The sequence below is a fragment of the Myotis nattereri genome (assembly GCF_964212035.1).
Source record: "Myotis nattereri genome assembly, chromosome: 7".
NCBI lineage: Eukaryota > Metazoa > Chordata > Mammalia > Chiroptera > Vespertilionidae > Myotis > Myotis nattereri.
In genome coordinates, this window is record NC_138082.1 from 66,063,022 (window position 1) to 66,079,286 (window position 16,265).

A 16,265-nucleotide genomic window follows, 5' to 3' on the forward strand; every position below is an offset into this window, starting at 1 on the left:
CAATTCTGCTTTAGTTAGCATAGTTACAATTGGCTGAATCATTTGGCCCCTTTTGATGGAGTAGGTACTATAATTGTATACAATAATTATACACATTTATGTGATCTGTCTAGCACTTGGGCTTTTGGCTTAGTAGGTCCTATTGCATCTCCACAAAGATTTAATAGAACTAACTTAATGGCATTTGGAGTTACATTCAAAATTGGCACAAGAAGTATAGATTTGTACTGTTCAATAATGAGGCCACTAGGCATACACAACATTTTAAATTTAAATAAAAATAAAAATTTAGATCCTCAGTTGCATTGTCTCCATTTTTAGCTGTGTTTCAAGGTCTATTTCCACAAAGATGGAGAACATTTTTATCATTGCAGAAAGTTGTATTGGAAAATACCAACACAGAGAGTAAAATCTTCACAGATGACAACGACAAAAGCAAAATCCAGGGATGATAGACTTCAAATTGAAACTACTAAAATACAAACAAGTAACTAGAACCCATTGAATTAAAGCACAGAACGTGGAAAGTATTTAGAAAGATAATCTAAATCTTTATAAACCTATTTAAGCGCACTGGCTGAAATGGAAGTATTTATACATGGAATAGGAAGAACTACCACTGGCAATTGTGGTTATGAGCAGATAGATTTTCAGAAGAAAGCAAAGAAAAATTCTAGATATGGTATACAAGGGCATTTATTTACTTATTAATTAATTAATTTTTATTAATTCTCACCAGAAGATTTTTTTCCATTGATTTTTAGAGAGTGTAGAAGGGAAAGGCAGACACAGAGAAAGAGAAACATTGATCGGAGACACATTGATTGGTTGCCTCCTGGATGCACCCCAACCAGGGCCAGGGATCAAGCCTGCAACCGAGGTATATGCCCTTGACCAGAATTGAACCTGAGACGCTTCAGTCCTCGGGCTGACACTGTAACCACTGAGCCAAACTGGCCAGGGCATAAGGGCATTTATTAATCTTTGAGTAGGTGTACTTAGGTAATGGATCCCCAAACTGATGGTTTAGGAATAGTTATGGAAAGAGGAGCATAATTAACCAGCTTATGAAAAGAACAAATAATGGCAAAATACCTCTAACTAAGCCACCATATCAAAAGATTTTAATGAAGAATTTCAAGATATTTTATTGTCTTCTAAGATTTGCCTAGCTGATATTCAACATCTCTTCAAGTTAAAAAGTATTACGCCTTTACTACTGAAAAAAGAATATATTTGAATGCTATATTTAGAACAATTAGGTGGATTTATAGTTAAGTTAATTCTGTTTATTTAATAAAAATATAATTAACTAAATAGATGATAATGAGGGAGAGATAGCTTGTGACTTTTCATAAAATCAGAAGACTTTATGTTGAAATGTGCCATTTTATCAATGACTTGAATGAATGAATTTGCAAAAGGCCATCTTATTAAGTTTTCAGTGACATCAAGTGTGAGGGAAAGTTAATATATGCAATGTCAGAATTGAAATTTGAACAGATTTGATGACTCAAAACTAACAGGAGTTAAGGGGAAATTTTTTAAAGGTGATGCTTAATGGGGAACTTATTTTTTTAAAGGCATGGACTTTTATTCCTTGAGAAATGATGAATTGCATACTCAAGATTCCAATTAACTTGACAGCCTAGAACTTTGGGTTGAATTAGTGAGGAAGGCATTTCAAGGAGGTATATCAACGTAACTGGTTTTATTTTAGGCTGAATACAAGGACATCACTGCTAACCACCTTAATGCCTTCCTCACTTCTTTTCAGGACATAGCACTCTCCTATTTTCCTCCTATTCTGTAAACCACTCCTTGATCATCTCTACTAGTTCATCCTCATCGCCCCCATCTCTTAACATTGGACAGCTACAGTGTCTGTACCTCTCCTTCCACTTCCACTCACTCTTTTTTTAAAAATCTTTATTAGTGAAAGTATTACATATGTCCACCTTTTTTCCCCATTGACCCCCTTCTAGCCTGCCCCCACCTCCCTAGGCATTCACAACCCTATTATTTGTATCCATAAATATATATTCGCATACATACACGTTCTTTGGTTGATCTCTTCCCACCACCCCACCCATCCCGGCCTTCCCTCTGAGATTCATCAGTCTGTTCCATGCTTCTATGTCTTTGGATCTATTTTGTTCATCAGTTTATTTTGTTCATTATATTCCACATATGAGTGAGATCATGTGATACTTGTCTTTTTCTGACTGGCTTATTTTGTTTAGCATAATACTCTCCAGGTCCCTCCATGCTGTCTCAAAGGGTAAGAGATTCTTCTTTTTTACTACTGAATAGTATTCCATGGTGTAGATGTACAACAGCTTTTTTATCCACTTATCTACCAATGGGAACTTGGGCTGTTTCCAGATCTTACCTACAATAAGTTAGTGGCCTGCTGCATGAAATTTGTGCACATTAAAAGGAAATTAATTAGAGGAAATATTTTAATATTGCTATTTGCCCTTTCTCTATAGTAGAAGTGTCAGAGATGAAAGAAAATTAGTAAAATGTATATGAAAATTTCCCTCCTGCCAGTCTGGGTTGCGCCGTGAGACCCAGAGTCAAGTCCCCACCCACCCGCATGTCGAAATAGCACGAGACCCAGACCTGGCCAGCTGCACCCCAGTCAAGCCCCACAGGGCAGGGGGCGCAGTCTCAGGTCCCCCATCAATCCCCACAGGGTGAGGGGCACAGCCTCAGATCCCCTGTCAAGCCCCACAGGGTGGGGGGCGTGACCTCAGGTCCCTTGGCCCAGCCTCAGGTACCCCGGCGTCAGGGCAAGGGATGCAGCCTCAGGTCCCGTCAAGCCCCGCCAGGTGGGAGGTGCAGCCTCAGGTCCCCCATCAAACCAAACAGGGCGGGGTGTGTGGCCTCAGGTCCCTTGTCAAGTCCTGCTGGGAGGGGGGCGCAGCCTCAGGTCCCCTGGTGCTGGAGCAGAGGGCACAAGGGTGTGACGACCATTTGCATATTAGCTCTTTATTATATAGGATATACTTGCAGTGGAGGGGGGCGGGTCCCTCAGCCTGGCCTTTGCCTTCTCACAGTCTGGGACCCCTCGCTCCTTACTGCCTGCCTGCTCACTGCTCCTTACTGCTCAGCTCACTGCTCCTTAGTGCTGCCATGGAGGTGGGAGAGGCTCCCACCACCACTGCTATGCTCGCCAGCCATGAGCCAGGCTTCTAGCTTAGTGGCGCTCCCCCTGTGGGAGTGCACTGACTACCAGGGGGCAGCTCCTGCATTGAGCTGCTGCCCCCTGGTAGTCAGTGCATGTCATAGCGACCGGTCGTTCTGCCATTCTGTTGATTGCATATTAGGGTTTTATTATATAGAATTGTGCTGCTAGGAACATAGAGGTGCGTTTAATCTTTCTGATTGGTGTTTCAGGTTTCTTAGGATATATTCCTATAAGTGGGATCACTGGGTCAAATGGAAGTTCTATTTTTAATTTTTTTGAGGATAGTACTTGTTGTTTTCCATAGTGGCTGCACCAGTCTGCATTCCCACCAGCAGTGTACTAGGGTTCCCTTTTCTCCACATCCTCTCCAGCACTTGCCATTTGTTGATTGTTGATGCTAGCCACTCTGACAGGTGTGAGGTGATACCATATTGTTGTTTTAGTTTGCATTTCTCTGATGATTAGTGACTTTGAGCATTTTTTCATGTCTCTTGGCCATCTGTATGTTCACTTTGGAGAATTGTCTATTTTAGGTCCTTGGCCCATTTTTAAATTGGATTGCTTGTCTTCCTTTTGTTAAATTGTATGAGTTCCTTATATATTTAGGATATTAATCCTTTATCATATGTGGGCTCCCTTTTCATTTTGTTGATGGTTTCTTTTGCTGTGAAGAAGCTTTTTATTTTGATGTAGTTCCATTTGTTTATTTTCTACCCCTGCCCCCTTGTTCTAGGACAGTGGTCAGCAAACTGCGGCCCCTTGAGTGTGGCTCTTCCACAAAATACCATGTGTGGGTGCTCACATACAGTGCAATTGAAACTTTGTGGCCACACTCAAGGGGCCAAAGAGCCGCATGTGGCTCGCGAGCTGCAGTTTGCCGACCACAGTTCTAGGAGATGTATCCACAAAAAATATTGCTATAATAGATGTCTGAGATTTTGCTGCCCATGGTTTCTTGTAGGATTTTTATGGTTTCACAACTTACACTTAAGCTTTTTATCCATTTTGAGTTTATTCCTGTGTTTGATGTAAGTTGGTGGTCTAGTTTCATTTCTTTGCATGTATCTGTCCAATTTTACAAACACCATTTATTGAAGATATTAACTTTACTCCATTATATGCTCTTGCCTCTTTTGTCAAATATTTAATTAAGTATAATGGTTTGGGTCAATTCTGGGGTCTCTCTTCTGTTCCCTTGATCTATATGCCTGTTCTTATGCCAGTGCCAGGTTGTTTTGATTACAGTGACTTTGTAGTATAACTTGATATCTGGTATTGTGAACCCTCCAACTTTGTTCATCTTTCTCAAGATTCTTGCACCTATCAGGGGCATTTTTTGGTTCCATATAAATTTTTGGAGTTTTTGTTCTACATCTGTGAAATATGCTGTTGGTATCCACTGATTCTTTCAGTGAGTGATTGCTGATTGATAGCATTGATTCCCTTATGTATTCAGACTTCTACAATTTTATATCTCAAGGCTAGGATTATCTCTGAACTCCATATTAATACATACCACCATCTGGTTGGGTAGAAATTTTACTCTTGAATTTCCAGTAGGTATCTCATACTTAAGGTTACTGACTCCCTAATTATTTCCTTCAAACTTGCACCACCTTCAGTTTTCTCCATCTCAATAAAAGGTACTTATATTCTTGCTGTGGTTCAGGATAAAACTTGGAGCCATCCTTGACTCTTCACTTTTTCTCCTCAATGTTTCCTGAATTCTTAGGTTTTCAAATTCTTTAATTCTGCACCTTTATCTAATCTACCATTATCTCTACCTGAGTATTTTAATATCCCCTAACTCTCTTCTATTTTCACCCTTCTTACATTCTGTGTACTTGGAACTCTGTAGTCAGATTGATCCATCCTATCTAATAAAAAAGAAATATGGTAATTAGCGTACTACCGATACCCTTCCCATTGGCTAATCAGGGCAATATGCAAATTAACTGCCAGCCAAGATGGTGGCCGGCAGCCAGGCAGCTTGAAGCTAACATGAGGCTTGCTTGCTTCAGTGACGGAGGACTCCAACGTTCCCCGCCTGCGGCTGCCGGCCTCTGAGCTGCAACTCTAAGCAACTATGTTACAAATATAGAAGCTAAAAAAAAACCCAGGAACCTGCTTTAGTTGCCAGGCTTCAGCCAGCAGGATCACAACATTGTTTCAAATACAGAAAGTAAACAAAGGCCAGAAACCTGCTTTCAGCAGCGGAGGCCTAAGAGCTGGAGCCTCAGAGCTAAAGCTGGCTCAGAATAAAAACAAAAGAAAAAAAGGAGGGGTTGGGAGCTTCAGTCACCCCACAGCCTGAAAACAGCCCTCAGCCCCTCACCCAGACTGGCCAGGCACCCCAGTGGGGACCCCCACCCTGAAGGGTGTGTGACCAGCTGCAAACAGCCATTATCCCCTCACCCAGGCTGGCCAGGCACCCCAGTGGGGACTCCCACCCTGATCCAGGACACCCTTCAGGGCAAACCAGCCGGCCCCCACCCATGCACCAGGCCTCTATCCTATATAGTAAAAGGGTGATATGCCTCCCAGCACCAGGATCAGTGGAGCCGAGAGGCCTCCCGGCACCGGGATCAGTGTGACAGGGGGCAGCGCCCAAACCCCCTGATCGCCCTGCGGCTCTGTGTGTGACAGGGAGCGGGGCCACAACCTCCCTATCCTCCCTGCTCTCTTCATGACAGGGGAAGGCACCCCAACCCCCTGATCAGCCCTGCTCTGTGCCTCTTAGGGGGGAGCTCCCCAACCCCCAGATCGGCCCTGCTCTGTACATGACAGGGGGGAGCTCCCCAACCCCCTGATGGGCCCTGCTCTGTGCGTGACAGGATAGGGAGCCCCAACCCCCTTGATGGGCCCTGCTCTGTGAGTGACATGGGGTGGCACCGCAACTTGCCCATCGACCCTGCCTTGAGTGTGACAGGGGGTGGTGCCCCAATCCCCCAATCAGCCCTACCCTGAGCGTGACTGAGGGTGGCATCGCAACCTCCCAATCCGCCCTGCTCTGTGCATGACAGGGGTGGTGCCCCAACTCCCCAATCAGCCCTGCTCTGAGCCCAACCAGGGGCTGCACCTAGGGATTGGGTCTGCCCTCTGCCACCCGGGAGCAGGCCTAAGCCAGCAGGTCGTTATCTCCTGAGGGGTCCCAGACTGCGAGTGGGCACAGGCCAGGCTGAGGGACCCCCTCTTCCCCCCGAGTGCACAAATTTTTGTGCACTAGTTTAAATATAATAATCCTGTTACTTCTCAGCTCAAGATCCTCCAATCAGGACTCTTCTCACTTCAGTATACTCCTGAAGTTTCTACAATGGTCTACAAGTCACTACTACCCCATTAATTTCTGACCTAATGTAATCTCTACCACCACACTGGCCCTCTCTGTTTCTTTCTTTTTTTATATACTAGAGGCCCAGTGCAGGAAAACCATGGATGGGTAGCGTCCCTAGCGGCTGCCAGCTGCCGGCCGGGGCCTCCCTTCACACCGCCTTGGCCTGGCACCGCCCACTCACCTGCTCCACCATCCTGCCTTGGTCCTGCTCTCATCAGGGCTCATCAGAGCCTGCAGCCTCCACTTCCGCCTGCTGCCAGCACTGCATTGCTGATGCCGCCATGTTCTGCACCACCCCCTGGTGGTCAGTGCATGCTTAACTCCCAGTCAGTCGAAATCCCGCCTGTAGAGATAATTTGCATATTAGCCTTTTATTATATAGGATATTTTTATTAGTTTTTATTGATTTCAGAGAGTAAGGGAAAGGGAGAAAGAGAGAGAAACATCAAGAATGAGAGAGAATCATTGATCAGCTGCCTCCTGCATACCCCACATTGGGGATCAAGCCTGCACCCTGGGTATGTCCTGACCAGGAATCAAACAGTGACCTCCTGGTTTATAGGTTGATGATCAACCACTAAGCCACACAGGCTGAGCTGTTTCTTTAACACTTCAGCCTACTCTCTCCTCAGGGCATTGTATTCTGTTTATAATACATTTCTCCACGATATCTTTGTTGCTCTATCCCTCATGTCTTTCAAATTTTTATTCATATATTAATTTTCCAGTGAGACTGTCATAATTCCACTACTTAAAAAATATTCCATTTCCACTAATCCCACACTTGCTTCCATACTTAATATTTCTCTATGACCTATATTACCTTTACCAGTATACTACAATACAACATGTATTTCTATTTTTTTCTCTTTCCCATCTAATATATGTATTTCACAATGTCAAGGTCTTCTGCCTGTTTTGTTCACTGTTTTATCCCTTACATGCAGAATAGTGTTGTACCGAGAAAGATAAAAGGTATTCTGAATTTTTTTCTAAATGAATGCTTGAACATTAAAGAATGACTAAATAAAGCTACTGCAAAAATATGAAGGATTTACATATACAGCTAAATGTTCATCTTTTCTGAAGCATCTAAGAAAGAAAACATCTCAGTTTATAGGACTGAGGTCCACATTAAGAGACATAGAATTCTTTGTTCTCTGCATCATCACAAACTTTTTATTTTGCATTTATGTCTTTGAAGAAGGTACATGAAACCATCAGTTTTAACAGTGTTAGAAAGTTTCTAAAAATAATTTAGATATTATAGATATAAAAGTAGCAAGTTGAGAAATTTAAACTATATCCACATAGTTCATATTTTGAGGTGTTAAATAAAAACAATAAACTTATGAATAGGTCAGAAAGAATCAGTAGTAATAGGGGAAATATTACTGATCCAGTTTCAGTGTTTAAAACAGTATCATTGCTATTTTACACAATTACTTTTTAAAATGGTATGATCTGCAATGGTCAGTATGAGGCCTCCTTTTCCTGTAAGCAATCATGGAGAGGCCAGATGGTTGGCTACCTAGAAAATTATAGAATGAGATGTGCACTGAATGGAAGGTGGGCTAGGAGATTCCATCTGAGTTCTAATATTCTATATTGTTTTATGCTAAGCATAGATCTATGCACAAATATGGCTATATGGTATAAGTACATGTATGTATTTGATATATATCACATAAATATTCCAGTTTTATTTTTATGGACATTAATTTGATCGTAGGGACTACCACATTGCATATAAAACTCATCAGCCTTTGCCCGAGTGAGTTCAGATACTACAACCTATTCCTTTCCAGTATTTTTTTCTCTCTGGGACATAAAATTCTGTGTACGAAGGCACGGCCCATGGATGATATGCATAACTTTGGTTCTTTAAAAGATCAAGAGCTGGCCCTGCTGATAAACATTTCTCTCAATCATTACTTACTAATTAACCTAAGTTTTAAATTTTCTCAACTATAAATTCATTTTCCACAGAAAATACAATTATAATGTCAGTTGTACTTTACAAGACATATTTACACCTTATAAGTTAGTTCTTAAACTTTTCAGTATTCAGGCACTTTTATAAAAATGACAAGCAACAATTAATCTTATGGGTGTGAAGTTTACCTGTTTAAAAAGGGGTTATATTTTATTTATTAAACTAAGTCAAAAAGGAAAGAGAAACAAAACCTCAATAAACTGGCAAGATCAGTAAAGTTCATATTCTCTATTGCCTCAAAGAATAGGTGTGATATTTATTATATCTGTGAAGATTGTGAGAACTTAGGGAGAGTATTTTCAGTTATATTCCAGATTAAATTCTCTTGTGAATAAACGACTAATTTATTAAATGTAAATGTTCACAGATATCTCAGTGATTACAATAGTAATCATTTGTTAATGACCCCATACCATCACTTCCTAAACTTTAAGGTGCATCAGAATTATGGGAGGAACAATATATAAATACAGATTCCTGGGCCTGAACTAGATATTCAGGTTCTGTAGGTCAGGATAACACAGAGAAATGCTTGTTTAATAAGCACATTCCCTTGCTTTCCTCTACCCTAAAGAATAGGTGGTCCATGGGCCATACTTTGCTTAATACTGTGAATCTATATGAAGATTCATATTTTTAAATCAAAGATATCTTTTTGTATACCTGCTATATGTGTTTAGGCTATTTGTGTTTAGGTCTAGACTTCTATTTTTCACCTTCTCACACATGTTTGTCTAACAAATTCTTTTATATATTATAAAATGTTTAGGAAATGCTTCCTAGGAAAGGAAGCAAGAAAATGTTCCCAGTTGAAGCCTGCTCACTTACAGGCACATATCTGGGGAGAGAGCACCCTCGTGTGGTAGTATGATGCTAACAATACTCTGTGATTTTATTTCTCGCTTGGGCAACCAGAAGAAAACAGTTGCTGTTACCTATACCACCAACTCATTTTGTTTCCAAAGAGTTTCTGGACAATTTTTTTTTTTTCAGTCCTAAGGAGGTAGGTATAAGCTTGAGAAAATGTTACAGTCCCACTGTGGATTTTCAGGTTCCAGCAACTGAGGCTTCCTTCATTGATTCAGTTAAGTCATTTGAATGGCAGAACAAAGTTAATCTGCTGGGGACACAGGACTCATCAGCACACAAAAAAGACCTTCTTTTATTAGTTCACTGGTTTTCCCCTGGACCATGGGAATAACTTAACTGTGTTCCAAAGTCATGAATGAAATAAAATTATTCTCATAAGATTTAGGAAAATTTTTGAATGACCACTAAGTGGTTCAAAAACAACAAAAATGAAAACTTTTTACACAAATGAAACTGTTCTTAAACTTGAACATAAAATCTTCGGATGAGATACAGATATCCTTCTCATTTTACTATCATGTGTGGGGAATACTAGGAGTCTAATAAAACAAAAGCAGCCGAAACCGGTTTGGCTCAGTGGATAGAGCGTCGGCCTGCGGACTGAAAGGTCCCGGGTTCGATTCCGGTCAAGGGCATGTACCTGGGTTGCGGGCACATCCCCGGTGGGGGATGTGCAGGAGGCGGCTGGTCGATGTTTCTCTCTCATCGATGTTTCTGACTCTCTATCTCTCTCTCTTCCTCTCTGTAAAAAATCAATAAAATATATTTAAAAAAAAAAAAAATAAAAAAAAAAAAAAAAAAAAAAAAAAAAACAAAAGCAATAACTCCAGCCAAAAGAATAAAATTAACCCCAGTAAGCAACAAAGCTGTTAGAGTCTAGTATGATGTCTTCATGAAAATGTATTAAAATGTAAGGGAAAACTTTGAGTGTTTACCATGAAATTCATACATTCTGGTGCTATACTTGGCCATGATTGTTACATAAAGTACAAATACCTCCTCCTCGGAGTGTGGCCTGTGGTTAGCCCAATTTAACACTAACTGTTCAAAAATTACATCCTTCTTGTAAAAATATTATTTTCCAAGGTTTTTTAAAGCATTCACATTTGTTTTTCCTATTAATTTTTTTTCTGTTTGACAAATATAACTCAACCCATATTTAAAGTTGCTTTCTAGTTTTATAATGCAGATTGCTTTTTGTTAATATAAACACTATTTTAATATGAGCAAGAACACATGCTCATTATAAATAATACAGTAATAATTATATAAAAAAGACAAGCACGTTACCAAGAATCTCCCCTTCCCACAGTTCTAGCCATAATTGATTTTAACATCTGGATGTACTTGAATCCAGTATTTTTATGCATGTGAAGTGTATCTACAAATAATTCTATTGTATGTAGAGAAATATGTATGCCTATATGTAAATATGTTCATTCTTGTGAACACATATAGCTTTATATCTTTTGACCTTAAATCATGATAATTTTTCTGTGTAATCAATGTTCAATAGTCTAGTAGGTGAATAAATATATATATATATATATATATATATATATATATATATATATACACACACACACACACATTGATTTAGCCATTCCTTTATTTGGGTATGTTTCCAATGTCTTAATATTCTTTATAATATTGCAATGAAAATTCTTGTTTCAATTTTTGTGTGTGAATATTTAAATGTTTTTATGTTAAATACCTGAGTACTTTTTTAAAATATATTTTTATTTATTTCAGAGAGGGAGGGGGAGAGAGAGATAGAAACATCAATGATGAGAGAGAATCATTGATTGGCTGCCTCCTGCACACCCCTACTGGGGATAAAACCTGCAACCATGGCATGTGCCCTGACCTGGAATCGAATTGAAGCCTCCTGGTTCATAGGTCGGCACTCAACCACTGAGCCACACTGGTTGTGCATATTCTTAAATAATTTTAAGATTATAGATACATGTTGGCACTTGCAATCTAGAAAAATTATAACAAGTTGCACTTTTACTAACAAGAAAAGTAAAGTAGCAGCAGTAGTAGTAACAGTAATACTGATCAAACAGAATGACACCTATGGCAATAGGTTATAGAGAAAATATGAAAAGAATGTGGAGGTAGTAGAGAAAAAGTAGAGAAAAGTAATAATTTAGATAATTTATTATAGGAAACTGATATCAATTTTAAATAACAATGTCTTGAATCATAATAGCAGTTGATGAATATGATCAATTTAGAAAACAGAAAAAGCTTTAAGAAGCAAGGAAATAAATTTAGGAGCAAAACAGTGACTTGGCAGAATTTTAAAAGTTATTACTACAGCAAAGAGCAGACCTACTTCAGTAATCACAATCAGTGCTATAGATTACAAATCAAGAAAACCATAAGGAAACAATTCCAGTGAAGGTAATCAAAGAGAAGATATACCAATTATTTAAATTAGAGAAAAGATTTATTAAAGATTGAATCTACAAGACAATGATTGATATCATCATGTATGAGAACAAAAAATTATAATGATCAAGCACAAGAACAAAAAAATCTGAGTCAACAGCTCCTGTAGTTACACACTATCCACCTATAGCATCCTGATGAAGCTTACACAAGTGCCCCTTCTTCCCAGATCCCTCTATACATGCATGTGCATGTGCACACCCATTCCCCTCCTCATGCACACACATGCACGCACACACACACATTGTATGTTTGTGTTGTTACCCAGTTCCTTTCTCCCTCAGATCTATGTACTAGATCTAAGAGTCAGTCTGTTTATACTGTACTAGAGGTCCGATGCACGAAATTCATGCAGGAGTAGGCCTTCACAGCCCCGGCTGCCTTGGCCCTCGCAGATGTCATCCAGCTGTTCGGCCGTTTGGTCAATATGCATATTACACTTTTATTATTATACATGAGTGAAAAATCTTGGGAGTTTAATGTTTTTTATAAGTTATGGCAATTGTAAGATATATGATTTTTTTGTCTGGATCTCAGTTTTTCTTTATACTACCAGTAACTGAAGAAAGGGGGGCCTTAATTTAGTTTATGTGAAATATCTGTTTTCCACTCCTGTTTCACTTGCTTTCTGAATCCAAGTTAGTCATCATTTTTTTGTTGACTAACAAGTTTCATTATCAATGGAAAAATAAATTATATAAATCACCTCAAAAGTCTTCTTCATCTCTAAAATAAAAATCTGGCAAAATCATTAAGTTGTAACATGAAAATGGCACTTTCTTGGTGAAATTGTTGAATGTTTAAATTTTATGAGTTGTTCTAGTAATTGGATATCTAAGAACAGGACAAACGATGCCATGTTTATCATGTTTATCCTTGCTTCAAGAGGTTGTGACTTTGAAATTATGTCATTCCTTTCTTCAGTAGTTTAAGATTCTGCACTCTACTACATCTATTTTTTTAATGTCTTATGCCCCAGTGCCTAGAATAGTGTCTGGCAAATACTAGACATAGAGTGAATGTTTGCTGAATGAATAGTGTTATGACAAAAAATGATCAAATCCTTCATAATTGTAATTATTAATAATGATGATAATTAGACATGTTGAAATACTAGAGTAGATAATATCAAAGGTGAAATTTCTGACAGCTCTATTAATGAGAAGGTGACAAGTTAATCTTAGCTAAAATAATCAAAGGTGTGACACAGCAGAGACAAAGATGAAAAGCTGTGTCAAATTAGTACCAGGCTTACACATGGCTCTATGAATATTTATTTTTAAATTATATGCATTTTTATAATTATAAATTTTCATATTAAAATATTAAGAAATAAAGACTTTTTTAAAGAAAAAAGATCACTTATATTGTTGCCACTCAGTAAGAAAATCAAATTGGGGCCATATATAATAGCTTCTTGTGTTACAATCATTTCCTCATGGGAATAAATATTCTTTGAACACAATCTTTTAAAACATTTTATTTAATTACTTATTTAAGTTGTACGTTGTAATTTTTATTTAAGGTGCATAATGTGATGACTTAATATACATATCCTATCTAATAAAAGAGAAACAAGGGTACGACCACTACCCTTCCCATTGGCTAATCAGCGAGATATGCAAATTAACTGTCAGCCAAGATGGCGGCCGGCAGCCAGGCAGCTTGAAACTAACATGAGGCTTGCTTGCTTCAGTGATGGAGGACTCCAACGTTCCCCTCCTGCCGCTGGAGGCCTCTGAGCCGGCAGTTTGAAACATAGTTACAAAAATTGAAGCTAAACAAAACCCCAGAAACCAGCTTTCAGCGAGCCGAGATCTCAGACCTGGAGTTGATACAGAGTTTCGATTGTAGAACATAAACAAACCAGATACCTGCTTTCAGGAGCGGAGGCCTAAGAGCTGGAGTCTCAGAGCTAAAGCTGGCTCAGAATAAAAAAAAAAAAGAAAAAAAAGAAAGGAGCAGTTGGGAGCTTCAGTCCCAGCCTGAAAACAGCCCTCAGCCCCTCACCCAGACTGGCCAGGCACCCCAGTGGGGACCCTCACCCTGATCCGGGACACCCTTCAGGGCAAACCAGCCAGCCCCCACCCATGCACCAGGCCTCTATTCTATGTAGTGAAAGGGTAATATGCCTCCCAGCACTGGGATCAGCGGAGCCGTGAGGTCTCCCGGCACCGGGATTAGCATGACAGGGGGCAGCGCCCAAACCCCCTGATCGCCCTGTGGCTCTGTGTGTGACAGGGGGCAGGGCCACAACCTCCCTATCAGCCCTGCTCTGTTCCTGACAGGGGAAGGCGCCCCAACCCCCTGATCGGCCCTTCTCTGTGCCTGATACGGGGGAGCTCCCCCAACCTCCTGATCGCCCTGCGGCTCTGTGTGTGACAGGGTGCGGTGCCCCATCCCCCCCACCCCACGGGCCCTGCTCTGTGTGTGATGGGGTAGAGCCATAACCTCCTCATCGGCCCTGCCTTGAGTGTGACAGTGGCGGCGCCCCAACCCCCTGATCGGCCCTGCTCTGTGGGTGATAGAGGGCAGCGCCCCAACCCCCTGATCCGCCCTGCTCTGTGCGTGACAGGGGGGAGCTCCCCAACCCCCTGATTGACCCTGCTCTGTGCATGACAGGGGGTGGCGCCGCAACCTCCCCATTGACCCTGCCTTGAGTGTGACAGGGGGCGGTGCCCCAACCCCCCAATTGGCCCTACTCTGAGCGTGACTGACGGTGGCATCGCAACCTCCCAATCCGCCCTGCTCTGTGCATGACAGGGGGCGGTGCCCCAATTCCCCAATCTGCCCTGCTCTGAGCCTGACCAGGGTCTGCACCTAGGGATTAGGCCTGCCCTTTGCTATCCGGGAGCATGCCTAAGCCAGCAGGTTGTTATCTCCCGAGGGGTCCCAGACTGCAAGAGGGCACAGGCCGGGCTGAGGGACCCCCACGCCCTCCCCACCCCCCCGAGTTCACAAATTTTTGTGCACCGGGCCTCTAGTATATTATAAAATGGTTACCACAATCAAGTTAATTAACACATCCATCTTCTCACATCCTTACCTTTGTGTGTGTGTACACCTTTGTGAGTATTGAACATTTAGACCTCTCATAGCAAATTTAAAGTATACAATAGAATAGTATAAACTATAATCACCGTACTATATTTCAGACCAACATCTTCCCATTTCCCCCATCAGCCCCTGGAAGCCACCATTTACTTTCTGATTCTACAGGTCTCACATTTTTTAGATGCCACATGTAAACAAGATCACATAGCACCGTCAGGTGCCACACAGCGACATTTCGGTCAGTCAATACCACATATACGATGGTGTTTACATAATATTATAGTGTAGCTGAATTTCCTGTAAGTAATGGAAGGATACGTGGTTTAGGAGGAATTTTCTTTCTCTGATGGGAGCAATATCTGTGGGATTTGGCAATAGATTTCCTCTCACTTACAGCACCTCTATGTTGAGCACACAGATTACATCCCAATCAGTCAGCCACTGAGCTGTTTCAGCACAGGACGCTGGCCCCATGGCTACATATTCACAGGGCACTGCAGCGCTCCCAGACCTCCATGGTCCTCAGAGTCCCCAGCTGCAAACCCTTTGTTGGCGATCTATGATCCTGTATGAGGACGCAGACGCACAGGAGCTACCTTAACAAGTATTATGTGGTCCTCCTTTCCGTGGTAGGGTGGAGCCATCCTGTACTTTGGACATTTTCAGGCCTTAATGGTGTAAAGCATAGGTCAGTTGTATTTCTTCCATAAATTCAATGCCAGAGAGAACTCTTTGTGCCAGTTAGGAACAATGAAATAAAAATTAAATTTCCAAAGTCAAAATATTCAGCCTTCAGCTCTTCAACCTTTCCATGTTAAACATGCTGTTTTATTATTGAAGCAGGAATTTGGGGGTAACATAGGCAGGCTTAAGGATTTTTTAGACTTGGGGTCCATGGAAAAGCGAGGGGCTGCAGGCTGGGAAAAGGTACATTTCCATAACACCAGGAAGCCAGGTGCACTTACATCTCCATAAGACCAGGCAGCAGCACCGGTTGCATTTACATAAGACAAGGGAACTGGAAGTAGCCAGGAAAGGTCTATATTTACAAAATAAAGAGAAGGAAGCCCTTCATTCAGATAGAAGAGAAGAATGCCCAGAGGAATGGAAGGACTGTGAGGGAGGAGGGCCTCAGGAATCACTATAGTAACCAATTCGGAATATTGACCAATCCGAGTGAATATCAGGACACAGGAACTGCAGTCTTTATAAACCATAAAGAAAAAGAACTCAGTGGGACTCTTCCCCCTTCCTACATGAGAGTCAGTTTTGTGGGACTCTTTCTCTCTTCCCATGTGGGAGTCTCTACTTGTTCTTCAATAAATTTTCAACTTTGCTATACCACTTTCTGTCCGTGGATT